The sequence below is a fragment of the Danio rerio genome, chromosome 16 (genome assembly GCF_052040795.2).
Source record: "Danio rerio strain M-AB ecotype USA chromosome 16, GRCz13ab, whole genome shotgun sequence".
In the NCBI taxonomy this organism is placed as follows: Eukaryota; Metazoa; Chordata; class Actinopteri; order Cypriniformes; family Danionidae; genus Danio; species Danio rerio.
In genome coordinates, this window is record NC_141036.1 from 33,729,726 (window position 1) to 33,738,692 (window position 8,967).

Below are 8,967 nucleotides of genomic sequence, written 5' to 3' on the forward strand. Positions count from 1 at the left end.
TTAAAGGGCGACATGGTGGCTCAGTAGTTAGCACTGTCGCCTCACAGTAAGAAGGTCACTGATTCGAGTCCCAGCTGTTTCAGTTGGCGTTTCAGTGTGGAGTTAACATGTTCTCCCTGTGTTCGTGTGGGTTTCCTCCACAGTCCGAAGACATGCACTATAGGTGAATTGAATTAACTAAGTTGGCTGTAGTGTATGTGTGTGAATGGGAGTGTATGGATGTTTCCCAGTACTGGGTTGCAGCTGGGAGGGCATCCATTGTAAATAACATGCTAAATAAGTTGGCGGTTCATTCCACTGTGACGACCCCTGTTTAATAACAGGACTAAGCTGAAGGAAAATGAATAAATGAATGAGCTTTTAAACTGATTATTATTTAAAAAATAATCTAAAGTTATTTAGGTTTTTGCTCATAGGGTTTTTTTTTTACTTTTTGTTCATACATTTCTAAAGTGTTTGCTTATGATCTAGTGCAGTGAATGTGGTAATAAATCGTCAGGTTTTAAGTCCAAAGTGCAAGTCTGCAACTAAGATTCTCTAATATGCTGACCAGGGTCAGATCTCCCAGAAATATCCGCTGGACTAAAATAGCAACTTTTCTTTTTCACTTTAATTTCATAATACATAAAGTTTTGAGATTACCATTTGTAGAGAGACCTCTGTATTATATAACTTGTGGTAAAAAAGAAATCTCTGTGATTTAATCAGGCTGTAATGAAAGTCCATAAAACCACCCATTTTCAGACTACAATTATTCCTAAATAACTTAAGTGCCTTTTCAATGAATATCACACAACATTAAGCATCACTAATATAAAAAAAAGATGTCATCTTTGATTTTCTTCTTATTTTTTGTGTGCGAAGAGGACAGAGACTACACCTAATGAACCATGTTAATAGTAATTTTGGCACAAATGAATAACAGGTGTGATATTTAGGCTCAAAGAACAATGAATTAGGTCGGTCACTGACATCGGTTGCTCACAAGCATCATAAGGATGTTCCCTAATAGCAACAGCTTATTTACTTCATCTACAGTCCATGGATACAGCAGATTGAATAGAAACAGTAAGATCTGCACATACATTGGTGGTTTGGGAGAACAGTGACACCCTCCACATTGCCTGTAGGTTTTTAATTAAATTTGGCCACTAGAGAGAAAACATTTCAAATGAAGGAAGGGACTGAGTGCTGAAACGTCTCTAATATAGGAAACTTTCACCTTTATCCTCATTTAGTCGCTCCAAGTTCTTTAAACTTCACCAAAGTAATACATCACAACAAGACTGGCCTATTTTACCAAACCCTTTGTCTTTTTATGCTATTGTAGTTGAACTAAAATAGGGTTAAAGCAGCAAATTCAACATAAATAAAATTAAAAATAGTATTTATGTAAATGCATACATTATAAAAAACATTAACCTAACTGAAAATATCATAGTTTAATATTTACATGATTATTGTTTTAATATAATTGGTATAATATAATTGGTATAATATAATATAATATAATTAATATAATAAAATAAAATACATAATTTTGTGTGATAATAAGCACTATGAATAACCTAAAAGTACAATAGAATCATTTATAAATAATTCACTGGTAGGCTTAACTGTGTAAATTAAAAAATCTGACCTAAATAGCTCAGATGTAGTAATGTATAGCACAAATAACTGATGTTACCAGCAGCTTTGTCTGTGTGTTTGTTAGTTAAATCAATTTTTTAACTTAAATGCCTAAGACATGATGTTTAAAATGTTTTATTTATGCAAACATTTTATTTATTCATTTATTTATCTACTTATCTATTTATTTGTTTGTTTGTTTGTTTGTTTGTTTGTTTTTGTTACAACTAAATTGTTACCAGCAGGAGTTTTATAAAAAAAAAAAAAAAAAATCAAATCTAAATTAGATCATATCTAAATCTCAAGTAAATGTCAGTAACATTGTGACAGCTGTTTTAAGAGTTCATAAAGAGCGACATAAAAGCCTGGAAGCTGAAGAGGGTTTAAAATGCCTGTGTGTTTAGTCGTTGTGCTGCTCACATGTTTGTTTCAGAAACTATTTGTCCTTGAATGTTCGCATATATGCCTTACACTAGCAATTCCTGAAATAGCTTTGTATGAATTATACAAAGCTATAATTAGTTGCAATAGATTTTTACTCTTAACCATTTCAACAGTATCTATTAATTTATATCAGAGATTAAATTGATTTAATTTAGCATTAACAATATATTTACTTGCAGTCTGTTTTGTCAGAAAGTAGGGGTGCGTTTTATTTTAGAAGATTTGTTCTTACAGTACTTTGGAAAATGCTGGCTTACAGCTGTAAGCTTAATGCATGGGTTACATATAAGCTGAGGTGTAGTTTTAGGCAGTTGTTCCCGAAGTGGGGGTCATAGGACAATTTCAGGGGGTCGCTTGGTCATTTCCAAAATCAAATCAATTTTACTAAACTATTAGAATTACCATATTTTATCCAAAACCCTCAGAAGATCCAATAATAGTTTTTAATAGTGAAAAACAACAACATGCAAATGAAAAGCCATCAGCCTTTAAATATTTTTTTTCACAACAATAGCGTCAGCTGCAGCAGACTGAGTTTATAGAACCAGGTTAAACTTTCTGACACCTTTATGGCAATCAACTACATTTAAAATAAATACAGGCCACAACTTAACATTGAGGATGATCGCTGAGTGGTGGTCTCCAAAATTAAAACAAGAATAGATTTGTGCTGAAAACATTGTGCCACCAGTCTCTGTAGTTGAGGTTAATATTAATGAAACAAATTAATAATTGACTATAAAAAATGATATGGTTGTTAGACTGTTGCAGTTTTTTGTGTTGTCAGTATGCTTGTGTTTATATAGGCCTATTGTTGCGTGAGCAGCGTTTGTATATTTATAACCACCTTGAGGAATTTGGGGGTTGCAAGTCACTGGCATTGTTTATTTTAGGGGTCGTGGGCTGGAAACCCTTGGTTTTAGGGACAGTACTACCCTCTTTATGTAATGACTATGATAACTATATAGTATATACATGCAAAACAGAACTATAAAACAGTACTTTAATAAACGCTTTGTTAATAATTCTAACTTAATGTTTTCTCTTTTCCAGCATGTCTTCTGCAGAGACATTTTGATAGTGAGCCAGGAATTTGGGTTATTTGATTTTTTTATTCTCGGATATAAGCAAAAATCTGTCTGTAGTTTGTTGTACATTTTAAAACAGATTGTAAAAGGATGTTTATCTTATACCCCCAGCACAACCTTCTAAAAACCTCATCATTCCCTGCTGAATATTTTCTCTCTCTCTCTCCCTCTCTCTCTCTCTCTCTCTCTCTCTCTCTCTCTCTCTCTCTCTCTCTCTCTCTCTCTCTCTGTTTTGCAGTGAATCCAGTGACACAAGCCTCTCTGACCTGCCTTTATAAATGCCGGTCTGACCTTGGATTAGCGTAAGACTCACTGATTTGTATTGGTCAAATCTTGCCATCACAAGCCCTCAGATGCCTGCGCACGTGGCAGATGGTACACTTCTGAAATTGTGAATGTGCTTCAAAGGCACATGTGTTTATCACGAATGTATAGTTTGCCAGCCTTTTACTAATCCTCAGCCTGAGGACATCTGTGCATCAATGGTGGCGGCACTGGAAAAACACAAACAAGCTTCTGTTAGGGCTTTTATGAATGAACTGTCACTCATTCAGCACTTTATTCCTATATACATGCAGTTGACAAAATTATTAGCCCTCCTGTGAAATTTCTATTCTTTTTCAAATATTTCTCAAGTGATGTTTAAGAGACCAAGGGAATTTTCACAGTATTTCGTATAATATTTTTTACTTCTGTGTAGTTTTATTTACTTTGGTTTGACTGGAATAAAAACATTTTTGGGACAATTTAAGGTCAATATTATTATAATCTTTTTTTTTTCTTTTGCCCATAAAACAAATCACTTTTGTCCAAAAACTTGCTTCATCATCATAACTTGTTGCATTAACAATATAACCTAGTCTTTAAATTGCACTTTAAGCTTAATACTAGTATCTTGAAAAATAACTAGTAAATCAAATCTTATGTATTGTCTTGATGGCAAAGACAACAGAAATAAGTTATCTGAAATTCATTCATTCATTTTCTTTTCATTTTTTATATTGTTATTTTTTATATGTTTTTTTGATTTTTTATATTTGTAAATAATGCATATAAATGTCAAATACAGAGCATTGACATAAAAGCAGAACAATACAACTGAAATAAATACAATAAATAAATAATGTCATATAAATTGAGTAAATAAACCAAATCGAAACACAAGAAAAAAAGGTTCTAGGGTAGGGGGTTCAAGGTTCAAGGGTAGGGGGTTGCCAATATCATAGTCTTAATATTTTGTCTTTTTACATGTTTGCTAGCATCGTGGGTCACAGAAATTCAGAAATTTTCCTTAATTATTAAAACAAATTTCAATCCTTTTATGGAAAGTTTTCAAAAGCTGCAACTCTTCCTTAACCCTGCGATCTACTGAAAGATTTCCAGTTTTTAACAATCACCATCTGATGATACAGCTCTGTATCCACTGTGTTTCAGCTTTATTCATGTGGCTTAAGGGACAGGGGGCACCAAATATTTACAGTATAAGCTTGGGCAAAAGTCATACTGGGTCTGCAATATCTTTACAGGGTATTCATGCACTTCTCTCCAAAACATTGGACTTCTGGCCATTGCCATAATGCATGATAGGTCACCTGCTTCTTCTTGGCATCGTCAGCATTCTGTATTGTTTTTGAAACCTGCTCTAAACAGTCTCTTAGGAGTCCAGTAAAATCTTAAATTTTAAACTGTAAAAGACGGGTTTTAACATTCGAGACATTCATTTTACATTCCCAGCATTTTTTTTCTCAGTTCTCATCTTTAAATATGCATCCCAAATCCCAGATTATCTTAAATGCAGAACTGATATTTTGACTTGTTTGACTAATGAGTAGTGCATAATATTTAGAAGCTTCATGGCTAGCTATAAAACTGCAGACCATGTTATCAATATTTTTACCCTCAGGAGAATTTGAAGGGAGGCCAAAGACATTTATGGGTAAATGCCTCAACTGTAGATACCTCCATAACTGACTACTAGCCAGATTAGATTTATGCTTAAGTCTTTTAAAAGATATATATATATATATATATATATATTGTCTTCATAAAGATCTTCCAGAATGTTTATATTATTATCAATCTATTTCTTCCATAAAACTGATGTTACATCTATTAACAATTTTGGATTGGCCTAGATGGATGATGAAGAACTTAGAAAATATAGGAAATATTTTTTAAACAATTGCAGAAGGGGCGAATAGTTTTGACTTCAACTGTATATGTGTACACAAACATTAAGTTAAATGTAATTGTGCAATGCAAAATATGTATTAGTGCATTTAAGACTAACTTAGAATCACTTTACCTTATGAACTGCTAGGTTGTAACTTGTGTAGATGAACTGCTAGGTTGTAACTTGCTAGTATGTGTAGTTATTATTATATAGTTATAGAGCATGCACAAAAAGGGAAGTTTGATGCAGGTTCTCTAGTTCTCACTCTGTGAAAAAACTTTGAATCAAAAGTCTCGTGACAGTCATGGGACCAGCCATATGACTGCAGCAGGGCATTCTGGGTAAGGTCTGCGGTCAGACTGGAATGTAAATTTACAGGAAACAGATGTGGATTCGCTGTTAACAGAGTAAAAGGAGAGGAGCTTTTCCTGCTGTAAAACATGCATGAACAACTATAAACACTTGGCCTGTTTAAATATATATCGATACAAAAATAATACATTCAGTTAATTAAATAATTTTTGACTGGTCAGGCTGGTTATTATCTGACAGACGCAAACTTATGACTTCAAACTCAGTATTAAAAAATAGCATCTTTCTCAAGCCCTGGTAACTTCAGCATGACGAACACTTCCCCTTGTTAGTCTATACAGTTACTCCATGATGTTCACTGTATAGGCTTGCAGTCAGCATTCATATAATGTAATTTATGAATATTTAAATATTAATTATTTTATTAGGTCTCTGCTTGTTTTGTATAAGCATTGCAGTGTTTTGTGATGATTTAAACATTTGTTTGCAATTTTATTTTCAATATAAATTTTTTAATTTATCACAATTTAGATGTGTTTATACCAACAGTATCTGCACTCACAAAATGTTTGTTTGCTACACACACACACAGTCATCAAAATAAAGGTAATTTAGTGCCATTAAATCTATCATTAGCCTTTTACATAGATTTTTTCAGTGCACAAAATGTATGGTATAAAAAGTATTGTAAAATGTTCTTTTCTCTTTAGATCAAAAATACATTCTTTTAACTGTTTTCTGAAAGTCAGTATAGCTCTTCTATATGACCACACAGCTAAATCCTCTGTATAAAATTTACTCAGTTTAGATAGTACTTCATCCCTCTCTAAATCGAGTTAGAGTTTTACTCAAGTAAAGGGACAAAGAATTAATACGGTGATGTCACAATCTCCAGCGATCATAACTCCATAGATCGCTGGATTTGACTAAATATAACCATGGACTACAAATCCACCATTTCTGGACTACATTTTCATACATGCACTCCGCTCACACTCACACATGCTTCCTCAACTAGACTGATTACACTGACACCACCTGAGGATTGTCAGAGACTGACTGCACACACTATTTAAGCTACACACTCACTCAATCACTTGGCCGAGTCTTGTTTATCTGTAGATGACATTACAACGCGTTTTCCTTGTCTTGGTTTCCCGTGTTTTGACCTAGCCATGTTTATCCAATTCTATCCAGTCTGCCACCTGACCTCTTGCCTGTGTTTGACTACGATTCTGGATTTGCCTTTATACATCTGTTAGCACCTGTGTTGACTATTGATAGCCTGACTTCGATTAAACCTGCATTTGGATCCAAACCTCAGTTGTCTGGGTCACTCCACGTGGTAACAGGTGATGACTGAGAACTGATAATAAGCACCTGCTGTTAATAAACAGAAACACGGAAGAGAAACACAAAACTACACCTGACTTCAGTCTTAGATGAAATCAGCTGAAATATAATACATTGAAGCTCTCAAAATCTCAGCAGAGGATCATTAAGCAACTCCACAAACAGCTTTACTTATTACCAATCGTTTGCCTCTATTTAAAGATAGACCAAATACTCTCTGAACTGAGTAAATATTACTCAGAGGATTTTGCTGTGCATATCTTCATTTTGGGAGCTTTTTGTTAAAAATGCATATTAGGGTTTATTGACCTTATTCTAAAATGCGGAAGTGCGCCTGTTTTTGCGATTGTCTTAGAAGTTCCGTTTCAGTCGCCTATGGGAGAAATGACAAGGAATAATAAACTGCAAAAAACGGTCAAACTACTTGCTCTACAAACAAATGTTTGCATGACTATACAGACCAAGTAGAATAATATAACAAGAAAATATCAGTTTGCAATATCAAACAGCGAAACGAGCAGTTTTTAATGTCTAAAAATGAATGGAAGTGAATGAGACTGGAAGTCTCGTGCCAAAAAGATTCAAATGGCAGCGCCCGCTCGTCTGCGGAGAATAAGGTCAATACTGTGCTGTGTCCTCCAATAACCCCCTTAAAACTCTCTTAAAAGATCAATAAATTTTTATTATTATTATCCTTGATTTGGTCAGTGAATGAAATTCCCAATCATCACACACACACACAAAACAGCCTAAAAGGTTTTGTAAAGCATGAATGGGCAGGTGTGTATCATTAAATAAATGCTTCAATCATTTAATGCCCCTGGGTCAAAGTCAATCCTTCCTTTCAGGTTATGCGGGCGAGTATGTAATAATATCAAATTAATCCCAGTAAACACTGTTTTACCAAGAACGTGCAGTAAACGTGATGCTGAGGAATTATCTAAACAGAGTAAAAATACTGTATCTGAAATTATTATGGCACTTGTTTTTGTAATTGAATTTTCAGTTTTGTCATGCATGTCAGATGCTAAATTTATACTGTACATTGATTAAAACTTATTAACATATGGGGTAGGACTGTAAAAAAAAAAAAGTCTTCTTGTCTAATGTCTACCAATTATGATTAATGCAATCCATATAAAATACATTTAAATATGAGGAATGTATAGAAAACACTGACACAAGTTATATGAATCTCCCATTATAATTACTGAACTTTGTTGTTAATGATGAAAGAATGTGTAAATGCGAAATTGTGTTAATTGATGACTTTGAATAAATCTGACTATAAACTCAACAGGAATTTGTGTAATAAGAATTCTGAAGCAACATATACACAGACCTACAGTAAATAAATGTAACGAGGAGACTGACACGGAGGGATCCATTATGCAGTATTTATCACAACTTAACTCAAACACACAATGTGCACCGGAGTGCACACACACATCCACAGTAGTAGTAGTACGAGTATCAAGACTGATGATGAACAGACACAGAATGAGTTACCTGGCATGAGTAGAAGGGAGAGAGCGAGAACAAAGTTCCGTTAAGCAGGCTTGGGTCAAGGGCAGGCAGCAAGGATCAGAGTCCGTATAACAGGCGTGGTTCGTGGGCAGGCAGAGAGAGAGTCAGAGTCCGTATAACAAGCGTGGGTCGTGGGCAGGCAGAAGGCGAAGCAGAGTAAGGGACAGGCTGGAGTCGTACACAGGAGATCAGGCTGGAGATACCTCTCAGAAATGCTGGCCAGGGCTAAACAAGACTTCCACTGCACGAGTGTTTGAGTGCTGCTTATAAGAGGTACGTGGGTCATTAGCCAGATTCCAATCAGGTGTATGCAATCAGTGTAGATGGATGACGTAATGCTAAAAGTCCGGAGATGGTGGCCTCTGCTGGCCAGCGAGGGGAGTTACTGGGACCGAGTCGGTGACAATAAAATGCTAATGCAATTTCAAATTTCACTTTGAT